We start from the raw sequence: 20,511 nt of genomic DNA on the forward strand, positions 1-20,511 counted from the left end.
AAAAAGAATCATTCATGAGAAAGTTCGAGCTTTTCTTTTTTCTAGATAAGAAGCTTGTGGTCAAAAACGAGTCAGATTTATAACTGACTCAGCTGAATGGGCTGAATCGCTTCTCAGCTGGATCTAGATAAGAATCTTGTGGTCTAAAACAAGTCAGATTTATAACTGTTAGATCATTGCTCGGTCGAACTCGCAAGCGTTGCTATCTCAAGCATGTTTGTCAATGTTAGTGATCAAAATTATAAGTCTTGATTTCTAGTCTATTATAGCTAAGTCTCAGACTAGGATAAAAATCATAGTTGAGCTCATGGACTTCATGGAAATTCATCATACAAGTAGAAGAACTACTCAAGGAACCGGTGAAACTTCTCGATAAAAAGTTATGTGAAGACTTGAACTTATCTATCACTCAAAAGTCTATCTACTTTATCTCCTTCTCTTTGAGACAAGAAGTCGTATTCTATATATATAGACTTTGATTATACACATTTGGTATTTCGAGCCGAGTATACCTCGCCTATCTATATCTCGAAATATGTGTTGGTAAGCTTTTCGCTTCGATCGAGTTTATCTTTACCATGTGACGAAAGTCATGATATGTTTCAATCATCTTGAAAATTGCTTTGACGAGAAATGGTGTAACAACTATATAACGTCCTCTAAGAATGTTTCAATGATTGAAATGAGAGTTTAGATTACATAACCAATGGTGGACATAAGCATTGTTATGGAAACACATTTATGTATAAGTCACATTCCTTGAACCAAAGTTTGCGAACTTTGTTGGTCAAGAAAACCGGAAGAATGGCGTGAGCCAATCCGCGAACTGCCGAAGTTCTCAAACCCGAGAATTTTTGGTGGAGTTGACAAAATACTTGCATGAATCTAAGTCCGCGAACTCAGTCCGCGAGTCGGCGAAGTTCTCATACCCGAGAATTTCTGCTGGAGTTTGTAAAACCAGTAACTTAAGTCCGCGAACCTAGTCTGCGAACTTGAGAAGGTTATATATATGAAGATGATTTATGAACTTAAACTTAAAAAGACTAAGGAATGCAGTTTGCAAACCGTGGCTATAAAATTTCATGAACCGATTCAAGTGAATCAAATCATCTTTACTTCAATTGTGTCTTGTGTAGTATATAAGATTTCTTTGCAATTGTGCAACTCTCTAACTAGTTCATTTGAAGTCATTTGAACTAGTTATGATGAAGAAGAACGTGGTTGATATGAAATGCTCATATGGCTAACATTTTGGTTAACTATTGTTGAACCAACAAGTGCATACGTTTGGGTACGGTTAACAAACCTAGAAGCGTGCATTGTCAAGTGTGTGTAACAAACTAAGTTTTCGATCTAACGGTTGAGAAATATTAGCTTGAATCTAAATCAGATTTTCATCTAACAATGAATATTGAATGATTTGTTACTAAGCTAACATTGATTGCAAACCCTGATTTGAAAGACTATATAAAAGAGACATCTAGTATTGTGCAAAACTAATCCCCACACCTTACGTGTGATACTAGTTTGCATTCTAGAGTTGATTCTCCTTTAACCTTTGGTTTTATTCTTCTAAAACCAGGTTAACGACTTAAAGACTTCATTGGGACTGTGAAGCCAGACCGATACTACTTTTATCGTAGTTGTGTGATCTGATCTTGCATCTTCTATCGTACGAGTACAATCAGATTGATTGGCTTGAGATTGATATCTCTGATAGGAAAGATATAAAAAGTAATCACAAACATCTTCGTCTCATTGTTTGTGATTCCGCAACATCTTTTTTGCTACCATACGATTAAGATTGTTGTGAGGTGATTGATAACTCTAGGCTGTTCTTCGGGAATATAAGATCGGATTATCAATTGGTTCCTGTTCACCTTGATTATTATCAAAAGACGGAACAAAACCTTTAGGGTTTATCTGTGGGAGACAGATTGACCCTTTGATAGACTTGTCTGTGTGAGACAGATTTGTTTATTGTCAAAGCCTGCGATTTTGGGTCGTAGCAACTCTTAGTTATGGGTGAGATCAACTAAGGGAATCAAGTGTGCAGTATCCTGCTGGGATCAGAGGCGTAGGAGCATAAATGTACCTTGTATCAGTGGGAGATTGATTTGGGTTCAACTACAGGTCAGTCCAAAGTTAGCTTGGAGTAGGCTAGTGTCTGTAGCGGCTTAATATAGTGTGTGTTCAGTATGGACTAGGTCCTGGGGTTTTTCTGCGTTTGCGGTTTCCTCGTTAATAAAATTTCTGGTGTCTGTTTTATTTCTATTTCTGCACTATATTTGTTTATATAATTGAAATAATACATGTTTTGCGTTTGAATCAATCAATTGGAAATCCGACCTTCAGTTGTTGATTGATATTGATTGATCCTTGGATATTGGTCTTTGGTACCATCTAAGTTATTCCTTGTGTTTGATTAAAGACTCGCTGATTTCTATTAGCTTGAGTAAATCAAAACAAGAGAGAGATATTAACTCCTTGAGATACTTTTACCTAGATTGAGTCTGACTGTCTAGTTGATTCTCTAGAAATTATTTTGGAGTTAGTCCATACAAATTGCTAAGCGAAATATTAGGTGGTGGTGTTAGACCCCCGCATTTTCAATTGGTATCATAGAAGGCAAACACGTTTAAGACCTTACAAGTCTGTGTTTGTAGCGATCTGACTCTTTGGACAATAGTGTTATCTCAATAAATGCACCACCAGATCCAGGGATCTCAGAATTCTCTTCCATTACCGATTTATTAAAATATGTAGAAGAAATTCTATTTAAACCTCCTTCAGGTACAAAATCCCTTGAAATCTTTTCTGAAATTGAAAAGAAACTTGAAAGCCTGTCTTCTGACGTTGATATGTTTCTCCAGAATGAGCAAGAATCTCTTGAAAGTCTAAACCAAGCTATGACAAATAATATTTATATAGAGGTTGACATTGATTCAATTATCAATGAGAGACGTGCTTCTCTTCTGGTATCTTCTAGCAATAACCTGCAAGTCCTGGTTCAAGAGGAATTTAAATATCAGTCACATGAATACCTCGTTACGAATAAATTTTGTCATTACCCAATTACTGATAATTGTTTTGAAGATAGTTTCAGAAAAACCTACTGTCAAGAACAATTTCTGATAAGATGGAAAAAGAGAAATCAGATCGTCAAATTAATTCTGATAATAATCTTTGATAGTTCTATAATAATGTTCTGGGATGGTATCAGTTTTTCAATATGTAAGAGAAGTTGGAAATAAGCCCTCTCATGGTGTTATGATATGCAAACACTGTTAGACTCATGGTCCTCCTTGTACCAAACAGGTCCTTAATTGACACACGAGCAGTTCACACACGGATTCAGGAACCGTCTCATGAACGAGTCTAGTACTCGAACGTGTCAAATTGTTTCTTTGACATCTAAAAGAAGTTTTTATTCTTCTCGTTCTCATCACCTTCTTCTTCAGTTCGAGAACTCAAAGAGAAAAACCAACAATTCGCATACTTCTTCCTCCTCTGTTGATTTCTTCTCCCAATCCTCTTGCTAAATAGATTGTACCATTGGAATCGGAAGAAGATCCTGCTTCTTGGGTTAAAAACGGTTTTTTCTTCTAAGTCCGTGTTTGTAAGTCACCATTAGCACCAGTTCGCAAACCAAGTAAGTTTTCGATTTCGTTTTTGAATTTTTGCAATCATGCGTAGGAGAAGAACTAGGCATGTAGGGAGTTCAAGCCAACAAGATAGAGATGAAACTTTCTTTGACCCTAGTATTGGTGCTGCGTTCATCAACCCTGCCGCTCGCGAACTGTACCTAGTGCTCAAAAACAAATCACCCATCTGTGAAAGGTACTATGATGCAACCAAACTAGATGTTCCGGGTTTGGTCGGGTTTTTCAATAAGCATAAATTCATAAACCTTTAGGGAGTGTTCGTATTGATATGGTCGCTCAATTTTATGCTAATATTCATGATGAAGACACTGCTCTCTGTTCCTTGAAAACCACGGTTGGAGGCACTATTTTTACCGTGAATCGTTCTGTCAACTCCAACCTGCTTAGTGTGCCTCTAGGTGGTGATAGATATCCCCCTCCTGAGTTTGGGAGACTTTCCTTAGGAGTGTTATTAAACAGGTTGTTTGATAAAGACCTCTCTCGGAATGATGGTAAGGTGTATTTAAGAGGAACATGATTGTTTCTCAAAGTTGCAACTAAACTTATTGTGGCAAATATGATGCCCAGTACTTATGACAGCAACTCTTGGACCAGAGGACTTACTGAGTTCATTTACTACATTGTTGAAGAGATAAATATTGACTTCTGTGGAATTATCATTGATCAAATAATTAGTGTCAGACACAACACAGGAAAGAAACCAGGTTTCTCTTGTCTCGTTTCAAGAATTTGTGCTAACTCTAATATTCATGTCTTTGGCTCTGATATTGGAGGACCAACTGTGATGACTATGTCAAGCATTGAGAAGATGAGGCCCTCTACAGTCAGGGTAGACTCAAGAGCCCCTAAGACTCCAGCTGCTGAAGAATTGTCACGCCTTCGAGCAGAACTTGCTGAACAACGAGAAGAAAATGCAGTTCTCAGAGAGCAAGTAGATTTTGCAGGAAATGCTGTTCCAGAGTTGCTAGAGAAGTTTTATAAAATTGAAAGAGATCATTATAGATGGAGTGACTGATATCTCTTCTCTATATCTTTCTTTGATATTATCTGTTTAAATTTATCTTTATTGGATTTGAAGTTTATGACTCTGTGGTGTAATAACTTTATGACACAATGGTTTGGATGATTATGTTTTTAACTCAAATGCTATCTGCGTTAAATCCACAAGAAGTGCAGATTACTTTGTCAAAAGTAAAGTCGTTTGTGATCGGTATTCACGTACTGGTAAAAGAATGAATAGACTTTTGACAAATACAAAAGTTAAACCTATATTGTCAAACATTTGATGGAAGATAGGTTAAAATATTTTGTTTTCAAGGATTATGTCTATTAATTGTCATTATACAAATAGTGATTGAAGATAGAATGAATCCTTGTGTTTTTCACGGTATTGATCATCCCTGATCCATATCTTATGTATTACTGTGAGGCTCTGTAATGCATATTATGTTGAGCATTATACAATCAAGTTGATTTATTAGCTTAGTTGGTGTTTCGTGAGATATGTTATGTCGAGCATATTGAACTAAATTAATCATCTTGTGTGCTTATTTAGTTATTGCTCCGTAACTTTTCTTATGTCGAGCAAAACAAATGACAATTAAATTAATTACTTTTGTGATTAGTTTGGTTGTGTATTCCAATTAGATTAATTATGGGTTCTCTTGTAATTAATCTAGTTGAGAATTTTCGTGTCTCCATAAGTTCTCTTATGTTGAGCATAATCAATTGAATTGATCACTTTTTGTGTTTAATTTGGTTGCGTATTCCGATTAAATTAATCATGGGTTTACTTGTGATTAATTTGATTGGATTTTTGAATATAGGAAATCATTCTTATGGTTTTTGGTGTCCAATAAAATCCTTCTTTTCTTTTGAAATTAAGGGCGCTCTTGTTGTTCTTTCGGGAATGATATCAAATGGGGGAGAGTTCTTTTGAACTTGTGCTTAATGGTCATATCTTGAGGGGTGTGCGGCTGTGGAATTTTAGAGGGGTTATATCGTATCTTTAAACTCCTTGATGAATGCATTTAGCTTCGGCTTTATGATTGCATCTAAATTAGTTGGTATGTATTTTTTTCCTTTTGTCATGAAATGTCTCTCTTGGAAATTTCATTACGATCCCCTTCTTGTACCTTTGCCAATTTTATTGACAAAAAGGAGGAGAATTAATATGTAGTTCATACTAAAAATACATATGGTTTTCGGATCATTATGTAAGGGGGAGTGGTTTCCATGTGAGATGGAGTATTGACTAAGGGGGAGTGATACATATCACCATAGTATTATTGTTGAAGTTATGATACAATTGGATTTTGACACTGTGTAATAATACTATGACACTGTATAACAATGATCGAGGCCGATGCTTTCTCATTGTTATAGCTACGGATCTTCAACAGCGGTGATGCTAAACTTACAATGTTTGGGATCATTGGAGTTCTTGGAAGTGACGAAGATTTCGAGTAATGTTGAAGATTAGACATGTGGAATAGGAGCTACTAAAGTTTCTTTATCTTTTTTGTATTCCATATGTATTGATAGTTTTGTCACTAAAATTGACAAAGGGGGAGATTGTTAGAGCATTGCTCGGTCGAACTCGCATGCGTTGCTATCTCAAGCATGTTTGTCAATGTTAGTGATCAAAACTATAAGTCTTGATTTCTAGTCTATTATAGCTAAGTCTTGAACTAGGATAGAAAGTGTAGTTGAGCTCAAGAAATTCATGGCGATTCATCATACAAGTAGAAGAACTACTCAAGGAACCGGTGGAACTTCTCGACAAAAAGGTATGTAAAGACTTGAACATACCTATCACTCAAAAGTATATCTACTCTATCTCCTACTCTTTGAGACAAGAAGTCGTATGCTATATATATAGACTTTGATTATACACATTTGGTATTTCGAGCTGAGTATACCTCGCTGATGAGCACGAAAGTGCGACACACTTTCACCCATAAATACATTAGCTGGGACTCATTTTATCACTAATAAACTTGTTTGTAGGTGTTTTTGTGAAATAAGCTCTTTTGGAGAAAGTTGCTCGAAAAGTGGTTTTTGTACCCCGAAGGACACGTGTTATTCAGACTCTCACAGTTGGATAAGGGGAACCTCAATTACTAAGGGGCACCCCAGGTCACCCCAAAAGGCGTCTACTATTCGCACCCCAGTTCAGGATAGGGGCACTTCATCTTCAACAATTCAAATTTTGAGTTTTGGCGGGAAATTTTGAACTTCACAGAACAAAATTAGGGTTTGTGTTTGGGGTGTGAATAATGAGATTCAATCGCTGAAACTTCTTGGGTGAGTCTGTTAAAGCTCAACAGGGTTGGTATGATGGAATTCATAAACTTTGGCTGGGTTTGCTAGAATCATGGATCTGAAGCAACACAGTTTTGGCGGGAAAGTTGTTCTTCACGGACCAGAATTAGGGTATGAGAATTCGAAGCTTTGTAGTGAGATTTAATGGCTATACTTGTTTGGGATAACTCTATTAGGTGAAACATGGCCAGTAAGGGTATTAGAATCAATCCAGGTTGGCTGGATAGTTGGATCCAAAGAAAACAGGGTTCACGGGTTTGACTGTATCTGCGTGTATTTGTGGAAGTGATTTGGCTGAAATTTAATCGGATTTTTGGTCGAAATTGGTTGCAGAATGACCTGTTTCATTCAAACAGGGAAGGTATGTGTGTTGGAATTGATCAAATATGGCTGCAACGTAGAGATTGGTTGAAACAGTGAAAGAATACTCTCGAGAGATATTTTTGGTATTTTGTTGAGATATTATTGGTGGTAGCATGTGGATGGATGGAGTTCAATTCATTCAAGAGTTATGTATCAAAGTAATTGGAACATGTCAATACCAGCAGAGCGCGTGAGGAGATAAAAAAAGGAAGAAAATACCCGTACCTTGCATGGAGAATAATCAAAAATATTTTGCATTTACTCGAGAGATTTGGAGTCGCTATGGGTATAAATAAGTTGCTGGGAATCCTAGAAGGATATCGAGTGATTGGGGAGGCTACAGAGTCGAGAGAATTGCTGCAGAGAAATCTGCAGCAGCAGCAGAAAAACAGTGAAGAACGAAGAACAGGCTTGCAAAGACAGTCGTTTTCCAAAAGTGACAACGACACTTAGCCGTGGGTCGTATATCTACAGTGGTTGCGACACATAGTGGCAGTCGTAGAAGCTACAGCGTTAGTAACAGTTTATTGTTGTATCTGTAACAATTATAACTGTTACAATAGCCCTGTGTTTATACCTTTTCTCCTTGTAAACACCTTTTTGAGCAATGAAATATTATTTTGAGAGTGTTTTCACCATGTGGAGCTAAACCCCAACACTGGGTCGATGGAGGAAGCCGGACTTCATACTTGGGTGAATTTGTTTTATTTTCTATTTGACTTTTGCACTTAATTAAAATAGAATTATAATTTGAAAAAATTAGTTATTATTTTATTAGATGGGTCATTCTTGCTTAGATGTTTGATGTCCCATGCTTACGATTTATAATTAATGTTTGGAGAATCTACCTTGGCAAGAATAAGAGTCGATGTTGTTTTATTTGTCGAGCGATAATTGTTTGAGAATGAACAATTAAACCTATTGATATGAGTTTGGCCGAATCCTAGACCCAGTAACTCTCTATTTTATTCCTTTAAAATTAATCTTAACAAGTCTTAGAGTTCGAATCTTTACTACCACAACAACCACAATCAAAAATATTATCACTTGCCTATCTATATCTCGAAAAAATGTGTTGGTAAGCTTTTCGCTTCGATCAAGTTTATCTTTACCATTTGATGAAAGTCATGATATGTTTCAATCATCTTGAAAATTGCTTTGACGAGAAATGGGGTAACAACTACATAACGTCCTCTAAGAATGTTTCAATGATTGAAATGAGAGTTTAGATTACATAACCAATGGTGGACATAAGCATTGTTATGGAAACACATTTATGTATAAGTCACATTCCTTGAACCAAAGTTTGCGAACTTTGTTGGTCAAGAAAACTGGAAGAATGGCGTGAGCCAATCCGCAAACTTCCGAAGTTCTCAAACCCGAGAATTTTTGGTGGAGTTGACAAAATACTTGCATGAATCTAAGTCCGCGAACTCAGTCCGCGAGTCGGCGAAGTTCTCATACCCGAGAATTTCTGCTGGAGTTTGTAAAACCAGTAACTTAAGTCCGCGAACCTAGTCTGCGAACTTGAGAAGGTTATATATCTGAAGATGATTTCTGAACTTAAACTTAAAAAGACTAAGGAATGCAGTTTGCAAACCGTGGCTATAAAATTTCATGAACCGATTCAAGTGAATCAAATCATCTTTACTTCAATTGTGTCTTGTGTAGTATATAAGATTTCTTTGCAATTGTACAACTCTCTAACTAGTTCATTTGAAGTCATTTGAACTAGTTATGATGAAGAAGAACGTGTTTGATATGAAATGCTCATATGGCTAACATTTTGGTTAACTATTGTTGAACCAACAAGTGCATACGTTTGGGTACGGTTAACAAACCTAGAAGCGTGCATTGTCAAGTGTGTGTAACAAACTAAGTTTTCGATCTAACGGTTGAGAAATATTAGCTTGAATCTAAATCAGATTTTCATCTAACAATGAATATTGAATGATTTGTTACTAAGCTAACATTGATTGCAAACCCTGATTTGAAAGACTATATAAAAGAGACATCTAGTATTGTGCAAAACTAATCCCCACACCTTACGTGTGATATTAGTTTGCGTTCTAGAGTCGATTCTCCTTTAACCTTTGGTTTTCTTCTTCTAAAACCAGGTTAACGACTTAAAGACTTCATTGGGACTGTGAAGGCAGACCGATACTACTTTTATCATAGTTGTGTGATCTGATCTTGCATCTTCTATCGTACGAGTACAATCAGATTGATTGGCTTGAGATTGATATCTCTGATAGGCAAGATATAAAAAGTAATCACAAACATCTTCGTCTTATTGTTTGTGATTTCGCAACATCTTTTTTCGCTAACATACGATTAAGATTGTTGTGAGGTGATTGATAACTCCAGGCTGTTCTTCGGGAATATAAGATCGGATTATCAATTGGTTCCTGTTCACCTTGATTATTATCAAAAGACGGAACAAAACCTTTAGGGTTTATCTGTGGGAGACAGATTGATCCTTTGATAGACTTGTATGTGTGAGACATATTTGTTTATTGTCAAAGTCTGCGATTTTGGGTCGTAGCAACTCTTAGTTATGGGTGAGATCAACTAAGGGAATCAAGTGCGCAATATCCTGCTAGGATCAGAGGTGTAGGAGCATAAATGTACCTTGGATCAGTGGGAGATTGATTGGGGTTCAACTACAGTTCAGTCCGAAGTTAGCTTGGAGTAGGCTAGTGTCTGTAGCGGCTTAATACAGTGTGTGTTCAATCTGGACTAGGTCCCGGGGTTTTTCTGCATTTGCGGTTTCCTCGTTAACAAAATTTCCGGTGTCTGTGTTATTTCTATTTCCGTATTATATTTGTTTATATAATTGAAATAATACATGTTGTGCGTTTGAATCAATCAATTGGAAATCCGACCTTCGGTTGTTGATTGATATTGATTGATCCTTGGATATTGGTATTTGGTATCATCCAAGTTATACCTTGTGTTTGATTAAAGACTCGCTGATTTCTATTAGCTTGAGTAAATCAAAACAAGAGAGAGATATTAACTCCTCGAGATACTTTTACCTAGATTGAGTCTGACTATCTAGTTGATTCTCTAGAAAGTATTTTGGAGTTAGTCCATATAGATTGCTAAGCGAAATATTGGGTGTTATTGTTAGACCCCCGCTTTTTAATAACTGACTCAGCTGAATGGGCTGAATCGCCTCTTAGCTAGATAATTTAGTCTGAAATGAGTCAGGTTTGTAACTTACTCAGCTGAATGGAAGTTCTGAAATTTCTTCATGGTAAAGAGATTGGGTATGTGCTGTTTCTAAGAACTTGGATTGTAACACATTTGAAGTTTAAGTTTCTGCATCCAATAATATTTTGTGATTGATGTCAAGTGTTGGTTGGAAGCTATGCAAAGAATTATGAGTAAAAGACTGAAATTTTTTTGAAAGCTATGTAAGAATTAGAAAACAGAAAAAGACTTGATGAAATTGAACAAGATTGAAACAGTAGAATAAAATTGAAACAATGTTAAAAACTGAACAAGATTGATACTAATACATTCATTAGATAAAAGCAGGACTCTGAAACAGTAGAATAAAATTGTAAGTATATATGTTGCATACTTGTCCAATCTCATCTCACTGTATAACATGATATTTGGTATATGAAAGCACTTTGCACACCGAGCACTCCCATACCAAGATTTTAAGTAAAAATGAATATTTCCTTTTGCTAGACAAAGAGGTTAGAACAATGTTTATAAGTTGCAAACTAAAAACTAGTTATAGAATGTTATTACCTGAGCATTAGAAGTACTGGGGTTAGGATTGCAACTTAAACCGGTCATTAGTGTCTCAACAGTTTCTTCGAGATTACGGACCCGATCTTCTACAGCTCTAGTCTTCAGCACTTGTTGTCGTAACTGCTCCCTAGGAACTGCAGAAGAAATTAGTTAGTCTTAGATATCCCACATCCCATTCCTTGAACACAACCTCTATCATCAACTTGAAACACCTACAAAGAAGTAAACAAAAACAGTTAGCTAGCTAGTAACTAACAAGTTTTTTTTTGTTTGGGAAACAAAAAAAATTCATGTGCACTCACCTTGGCGACTACATCTCTGTCCAAATTGGTTTCCTCTCTATACTGCTAATTTTCATTAAGCTCTCTTACTTGTGCCTGCAAAGTATATCAGATTGTATGTAAGTGGAAAAAAATTTGCAAAGAAAACCAACAAAGAATAATATATGATAGTGAATGAAAACCAAATAAGAAACTTGAACTTACAATATATTCTCTGCATTTTACTTCATAATAGTTGGGGTCCATTAATTCAAGTGCTTCTTGAGGTATTTCTTTGTAAACATGTGTATCCAAGTATACAACAGATCTTCTAACACTACCAGTTGGAGATTGTTGTTCCATAACATGTCGACGGCGTGCAATACCATCCCTTCCATTAGTATGTAAAGATTTCAGAAGCTTCCTTGATTCCTTCGCTATCTCCCTTAGTATCTGATCAGCTTCTGAATTATGCAAGTCCACAAATTTCTCCCAATCCTCTCTCTTCACACCATTTGGTCTGTTATTCTTTCTCTCAGCAACGGTATTAAAATTGATCACACCATTTCCTTAGGGTAGTCTTTTTGTTATTCCATGATTTTTTTGCCATCTTTAGAGCCTTGGATTTGATGATTTCAGGTACCTTGTATTCATTCTTGATGGCTCTCCAGATTTCTTCCTTAAGAACCCAAGGAACATCTCTCCAATCTTCGTGATGTGGTGGGATAATATTTGTGGCTATTGTTCCAACCCTGGTGGCATATTTCTTAGAACCATGTTCTATTGGTTGTCCCATAGAATTGAACTTTATCTCCAATAGATGATCATCTGCAGAAAACAGAAACAATTAGAACTTGATAACATATTATAACAATAACATAAAAAAAAAAACTGAAATACAATATTGTGCTACAATTAATCCCGCTTTCCTCCGTATTTTCAGCTTCATTATTTGCTTGATGAAAAGCCTCATGCCATCCATCTCCTACAGCCTGATTCCCATTACCATGGCTCGGAGAATGATCTCCATCTGACGAAGATAAACGATGACGACTCCCTTCACTTGGACTTGTAGCAATGTGACCACCATCAGTTGATGGGGACCCTTGTGAATTGAACAAAGTCGTCGGCCAATTAGTTGCACTTGGAGCAGTACTTGCAAACCTAGTACTTGCAGGCCGAGATCGACTGCTACTAGTAAGAGGATGTCTTGGCATAGTTGTCTACTACAAAATCAATTTGAACAATAATCAGAAACCAGAAATCATTCAAAAGAATGAAATAATTAAAAATGATTATTATGCTCAAAATTGAATAACATATTAATCCATCAAATAAAACAGCAAGAACTAATTAACAATGCAAATTTCCAAAAGGAAGAACAAAGAAAAACTATACTAACAAGTGCAACAACACTAAAACATGATTATGTTCAACAATAACACTTCTATGCTAAGTGGTTAATTGCTAACTCATGTTGACTGAAATTTTGACTCAAGAGTGTGACCCTTCATTTGCACTAAACCACTTAAAATCAAACTAACACCTTTAATCAAAAGTTCAAAACCAAGGTAGTAGGGTAGCCAAGAAAAAATCAAGCTTTCGACCAGCAGTGAGAAGACTTGCTAGTCAGTACTCACTGTTGCTGAGTACTAAATTTCTTTAGATTAGGACAAGTTATAATCAAAATCAACTACTCCATCATAAAGCATATCACTGATTAAATGTAGACGAACGCAATTTAATTTCTTAGTGGACCATCTGATGATATATGATACCCATAAATATCATTCCTTTCTTTTGCTAACTCAGACAATAACTGATCCTAACTCTAATACATGATATCCATAGACTAGATTCAAACTCATAAACCAAAAAATTATCACCCAAATCAAATAAAATCAGATATACCCATAAATATCATTCCTTTCTTTTGCTAACTCAGACCATAACTAATTCTAACTCTAATACATGATCCATAGACTAGATTCAAACTCATGAACCAAAAAATTATCACCCAAAATCAGATACACCTGATAAAATTTCTGAACTGCAACTTAAGCTGTTGAGATATACCTGAAATCAACAAATAAAGCAGTAGTGTTTAAACCTCGTGAACAAATTCGATCAGTAAAAGAAAAAAAATTGAATCAAAAACCCTAACTTTACCTGAGGTAGATATGAACTACAACTAAAGCTCTTGATTTACCTGAAATCCACCAATAAAACAATTATTGTTAAACCCCCATGAAGAAAATCAACAAGTAAAAGAAAATGAGAAGAAAAATAAAACTTCAATTAAAAACCCTAACTGTACCTGTGATGATTTCGAAAAATTAAACCTAACTGAGAGATGTAAAAGGTTAATCTTAGTTAGGGTTTGTGATTTAAAGGCTTAATTAAGCTTCCATGGTGGAGTTATGAGAGAGGAGAAGAAATTTGGGTGGCCTGTGATTTTTCTCTTTTGTGAATGAAAACTTATGGAGAGAGAGAGAGAGGATGTGAAGGATAATATAGCACCGATAATAACGAGGTGGGAAATGGAGCGAAACGAGTGAGATATCCCGCCAAAAAAGTAGCATTGATTCAACTAGGTTCGTCCGTCGCGGTGTGGGTTGATGAATCGGGACACAATCGTAATTAAATTTATTTATACAATGACTGTTTTTAGCGCTCTGGGATGTGCTCTGGAAATTTATAACAACAATGACCGTCTTGACTGGTCCACGGTCCGTTGACCGTCAATGAGGGTCGAGGTTGTGGGTCATTTTAACCCCCATTTCCACTAGTGGATATTACAGAGGTTTAGTGAGCACCATGCCGAATCTCTCTACCATTTTCTTTTCTTCTACTTTGGCATAGTCTATGAGTATTAAGAATTGTGCCTACCCGGTGATTGGAGTATACAGATTGTCACAAGGTCAAATGAGAGGATACTCTTGTCTTCTTACCGCAAATTGATTCATGTACGGCTCACGAGGAATGGAAAGAAACATCTTCTATTTTCTCTCGAAGTCTTCCTCTAGCACTTCTGTCAATCCTGTATGGGGAATGCCTTGTAAGAAGGATCCACGTTCTCCACGTTCAAGGAAGCATCGTTCTTTAAAGAATGTAATCCTTCACATCATTCGTCGGAGATTCTTAAAGGAGGGACAGTCTTTAAAAACTGGAAGTGAAATCCATGGGTTGTTTCCTTATCAACCATTGAATCTTTACGAGAGTCACTTTAGAGACTCGACTGAAAGGATTATAGAAAGACTTCTACCAACATAATGTCTTAATGGGGTGCGAGAATTGGACTCATATAATTACAAGTGAAGAAGTAATACGATATGCAAGGTGGTGCCAACTAGTTTCTATCTAGTCGAATAAATAAGAAGCAGATGTGCAGGTTACAAAAGAGTAAGAAGAGTAACAAGACTAGTCTTTTCTTAGGTATGATTCCTTCATTCGTTGAGTGAACCCCGTCCTTCTCCATTAAGCCAAGAGATTCAAGTCAAGAAGCGTAAGTAAACTCCATGTTAGTAAACTCCGTGTAAAAGGCTGTTTGAATGAGAGGCAAATCCTAAAAAGATCTTCCTCTTGGCTATACCAATCCAAGCTAAACGTAGGGCACAAGTCTCCTTTACATAAATGTTTCGCTCGATCGCATCTATAAAAAAGATCTCAACCACATTTTGATCTAGTTGTTTTATCTTAAGTACGTAGAATCAACTTTTTTCTATATGCCTATAGAGCTTCCTTCGCTTTTGGCCTTCCTTCGTAGATATCCGATTTTCACCCCTACATACGAAATTTCACTCTCCTCTATATTACCTAAGTTCATTGGTTTCAAAAGCAATCCGCCACTTTTTGGCGACTTTCACTTTCAACCCAATGAACGGCCTATGTGACCTTAAGGTTTCTACTTACATCTCTGATATTGAGAAAATTTTAAATCAATTAGCTGCTTGTGGATTGGGAATCTCAAATGATGAATTTCTTGTCATTGTTCTTGGTGGTATTGGTCCTGATTATCATGCTTTTCCTACATCAATCCGTGTTAGGTATCCTCATGTTACTTTTGGTGAAATTCACAGTCTTCTTCTTAGTGAAGAAATCATTATCTCTAGAACGAAATGCAACAATTCGTTCTGATGCAGAATCCAAAGCTTTTCTTGCTTCCTCTTCTCATCAAGGTACATTCAGAAACTTTAGACCTCATTTTCCTTCCAATTTTTATGGATGAGGTCGTGGATAAAATTTTAGGAGAGGTTTTCATAGTTCTTCATATTATACTCCAAGACATCATTCGCTTATTGATAATATCATGCCAAAATCCGCTGCACAACCTAGCAATCACATTATCTGTTAGATCTGTCAAAACCTGGTCATAGTGATTTAAAATGTTATCAACACATGAAATTTTCCTATCAAGGCAGAGAAACACCACATAATCTGTCTGCAATGCTTGATATTGCTAACATATTAGGTGAAAATCCATGGTATATGGATTCTGGGGCAACTAATCACCTAACTCACAACATGGATGATTATGGTGCTTCTACTTTCACTTCTTATGATGGTCCTGCACAAGTTTCTACTACTACTACAGGTGAAGGTATGGCTATTTCACATATTGGCAATACTAATTTTATTCTTCAGAACAAAGCTTTTTCTTTAAAGAATGTTCTACATGTCCCAAAATGTGCTCAAAATTTGATCTCTTGATCAATTTACTAGAATAATCATTGTTCTCTTATTGTTACTCCTTATGACTATGTTGCAAAAGATATGGTATCTCAGAGGATATTATTCAAGAGGATCAATAAAGGTGGTCTTTATCCTATTCATGGTCATGTTCAACCGTCCTCCACATTATCATCTACTTCAACTACTTTATCTTGTATCAAAGTTCCTGCAGCAACCTGGCACAAGAGATTGGGACATCCTATATTTCAAACTATTAAATAGGTGTGTAAAAACTTAGCTTACCTATTTCTTTGAATGAACCTCTTTTCTGCAATGATTGTAAACTTGCAAGAAGTCATAGGCAACCTTTCACTATGTCTAGGTATGTAAGTTGTTCTCCTTTACAACTATTTCACCTAGATGTATGGGGTCTTGCACCAACTATTTCTGTATTTGGTTACAGATTCTATGTAAACATTGTTGATGATTTTTAATAAATTTTTTTAGATTTATCCACTTGCTGCAAAATCAAATTTCAATAACTATTTTCTATCATTTCAAAGCTTTTGTTGAGAATATGTTTTCATGCAAAATAAAAACGTAGATTAACAGATGGAGGAGGAGAATTTGTAAACAATGAATTAGGTTCATTTTTGCTGGAACATGGTATACACCTAAGCAGAATGGTGTTGCAGAGTCAAAAATAGGTATCTTATAGAAATTACGAGGGCGTTTCAGATACAATCTAGTGTACCTGATAAATTTTGGGTTGAAGCTCTAACTTCAACCAATTATGTCATCAATAGACTTCATATTAGATATCTTCACATGGTATCTCTTTTTGAAGTTCTGTTTAAGAAGACTCCATATTATAATTTTCTGAGAACTTTTGGTTGTTTGTGCTTTCCATGGTTGAGAACTTATACAATGAACAAGTTTGAACCAAGAAGTAAAGCTCGTGTATTTTTGGGATATAGTAATCATCACAAGAAATACAGATGTATGGATATGGTCAATGGAAAAATTTATGTCTCCAGACATGTTGGATTCAATGAGCCCACATTTCCATTCATAGACAATGCTCTGTCTTCTATCCGCACTCTATAAATGTTACACTATGCTATTGCAAAGGTCTCATACTCCAATACATCTTAGGATATTATTTTTCATTTACCTGCTTCAACTACTCAGACTACTTCATCAGCAACTTCTTTTATTAGTTCATCTGACATAATATCTCCATCAGTATCTGTTACAGCTTCTGATACTGTGTTTGTTCCAGTTTTTGCATCAACATATGACAAGATGAATGTCTACTTCTCCCACTACAAAGTATTGTACATCTCATATTATGACTATTATGGTTCAAAATGGTATCTTCACACCTAAAGTGTTTCTTGATACTAAACATCTTATTCATGCATCTTTTATGAGAGTTGTTCCTTCTTTAGTACCCAAAAAATTTGCTCAGGCTAACAAAAATTCTAAATGAAAAGTTGCTTTACATAATGAAAAGAATGCCTTGGATGAAGCTGGTACATGAATTTTAGTTCCACCATATCCATCTCAGAGTGTGGTTGGTTGCAAATGGGTCTTCAAAATAAAGGAGAATGCTGATGGTCTATTGAAAAATACAAGGCCAGACTTGTTTCCAAAGGTTTAAACCACCTTGAGGGGTTAGACTATACTAATCCTTTCAGTCTTGTGGTAAAACCTACTACCATCAGACTTATTATCTCCTTGGAAGTAAATTCTAATTGGTGTCTCAAGAAACTTGATGTTATCAATGACTTTCTTCATGGCTCACTCAAGGAAGATGTTTATATGACTCAACCTCTAGGATTTGTTGATCCAGTCCAACCAGACTATGTTTGCAAGCTGCAAAAATCAGTATATAGATTGAAGCAAACTCCAAGGGCATGGTGTGAGAGTTTAGTTGATGCCCTTGTAGCTATTGATTTCAAACCCTCATTAGCTGATTCATCTATGTTCATACATTACTCATATTCTGAACTTACTATTATCTTAGTTTATGTTGATGATATTACTATCACTGGTAGCTCATAGTCGTTCTGTAATCACATTATATCACATCTACAGCCTCAGTTTCCCTGAAAAGACTTAACCAACCTTCACTACTTTCTGGGTTTAGAGGTTAAAAGGTATTCTACTGAAATCTTTATGTCTCAAACCAAATATACCTTAAATTTACTTGAGAAGACTAATTTAATGGGTATTATGCATTCTTTTACTCCTTGTCCCTCTTCTTTCAAATTAGTCCAGAATGAGGTTGATCTTCTTTCAAATCCTACAGAGTATACATCTATTGTAGGTGCTCTGCAATATCTCACATGAACTAGGACAGAGATATGTTTTGTTGTAAACCAAGTATGCCAATTCATGAAATTTCCCACTACTTATCATCTGCAGAGCTGCTAAAAGAATTCACAAGTATATTAAAGGCACTATTGGTTATGGAATTTTCTTTTGTAAAGTTTTTACAGTAATTCAAGGTTTTTCTGATGCTGACTGGGCAGGAGATCCTACTAGCAGAAGATCTACAAGTTTTTTGTGGGCAATCCAATTTCATGGTCATCTAAAAAGCAGCCTATTGTAGCAAGGTCCAGCACTGGAGCAGAATATAGGTCTATGGCTTCTGCAACTGCTGAGATTGTGTGGTTATGTCAGGTGTTAAGAGAACTTCATATTTTTATCTCTGATCCTCCTTTTCTCTTTTGTGACAATAAGAGCTCTATTGCCTTAGCCTCAAATCCTGTATTTCATAGCAGGATGAAGCATTTGGCCATTGATTTCCACTTTGTTAGAGAACTGGTTCATAACAAGTCCTTGCAGGTTAAGTATGTTGCTACTAATGATCGGGTTGTTGATGTTTTCGCAAAGGGTTTGTCTTCTCCAAGATTTGAGTTCCTCAAATACAACACGAGCTTCAGGTGCTAAAGCTCCCTTTGCTCGAGGGAGGATAATTGTCATATTCTTACACTCAGCTGTCATGTGTCTGTACTCTAAGATAATTGTACCTAACATAACATAGTCCATGTGTTTTCTTCTTATTGGTCTTATATCTATGTCATATGAGTGGATGACAGCTGGTAAAGGTATCTTGAGTTACTGTTTACTCTTTCTCTGCTTAAATACTCCTCTTTGTATTGTGTTTGTAATGAAATATTAAGATCTTTTCTCTCCCTTTTCTCTCAACTAGTTACTTCATGTATAGCCTAGATATGGGCGACAGACTCTCTACCATATAGTAAAGACTTTCACCACAAATCACTACTAGTCTAATTTGAAAGGGATCTTTCTCTTGCCGACTTACTTCCCTATCCGGTTTTTGTCATGCCTTAATTTGTTTGTTTTTTTGTTTTTTTTTGTTCTTGTATCTCGTCTCGTGTCGACAACAAAAAAGTGCAAGTTCATGGGAACCCCTTAACAAACCAGGTCTCCTAATAAAAGTGCACTCCAAAACAGAGCCCAAAATGTTTCGAGGGTCCACAAAATGACTGTCTCGCAATAGACCACTTTAACTTGAAATTGGCGCCGAAACAATTTTCTCTCAGACGAGAAGAAAACCCTAGATGTTCCAAACAATCTCCCTCATACTCTGAAACGAAGTCCGCTACTATCAAAATCACCAGAGACTACTTTGTTTTCTCATTTCTTCGTAAGTACATAATCTTTCTTGATCTTTATGTTTTTCTCTGCATTTTGAAATGAGAAATTTGGTACCCTAATTTATTTATTTTAATCTGATTGGGCATTTTTTCGGTTTTATTTGTTGGTTTGTTAGACAATAATGGACTCCGATTCTGATGCTGATGCTATTTGTGCTGGTTTATCTGCTGCTTCTCCTATTGAAGCTTCTGAACCTGAAGAACGATCAACTGCAGGTATGAAAAGAAACCTCCTCTTCACTGCCCAGAAAATAGTGAAGAGGAAGCTGATAGTGATGCAGAAATGAGTGAAGGAGAATCTGATAATGACTTAGAAATGGAAGCTTATTATGATGCTCGTAGGAAAGCTTTACTTCAATGTATTGTTATAGATGGGATGTCTCTTGGTATAAGTGAAAGAGAAGGGTTTATACTATTTTCCTTAGTCCTTGAGTCCAGTAGATTTGATGATTATAATTATGAGGCTTGTAGGAAAGCTTTAGTTCAAATGATTATTAAAGATGACATGCATTTTAAAATGGTTGAAGGAGAAGGGTTTAAGCGATTTGTCAAAGCCCTTGAGCCTAGATTTGAGGTTCCATCCTGGAAGGATATTTATCGCGATATTTTGTCTATGTATGTGTCTAAGAAGCAAAATATGAAAGATTATTTTAAGGAAAATCTTTCGAGAGTATGTCTCACAGTTGATACATGGACATCCATTCAAAAGATTAACTACTTGCCCATTACTGCTTGATTTATTGATCATGATTGGAAATTGCAAAAGATTAT

The sequence above is a fragment of the Papaver somniferum genome, chromosome 6 (genome assembly GCF_003573695.1).
Source record: "Papaver somniferum cultivar HN1 chromosome 6, ASM357369v1, whole genome shotgun sequence".
Lineage (NCBI taxonomy): Eukaryota > Viridiplantae > Streptophyta > Magnoliopsida > Ranunculales > Papaveraceae > Papaver > Papaver somniferum.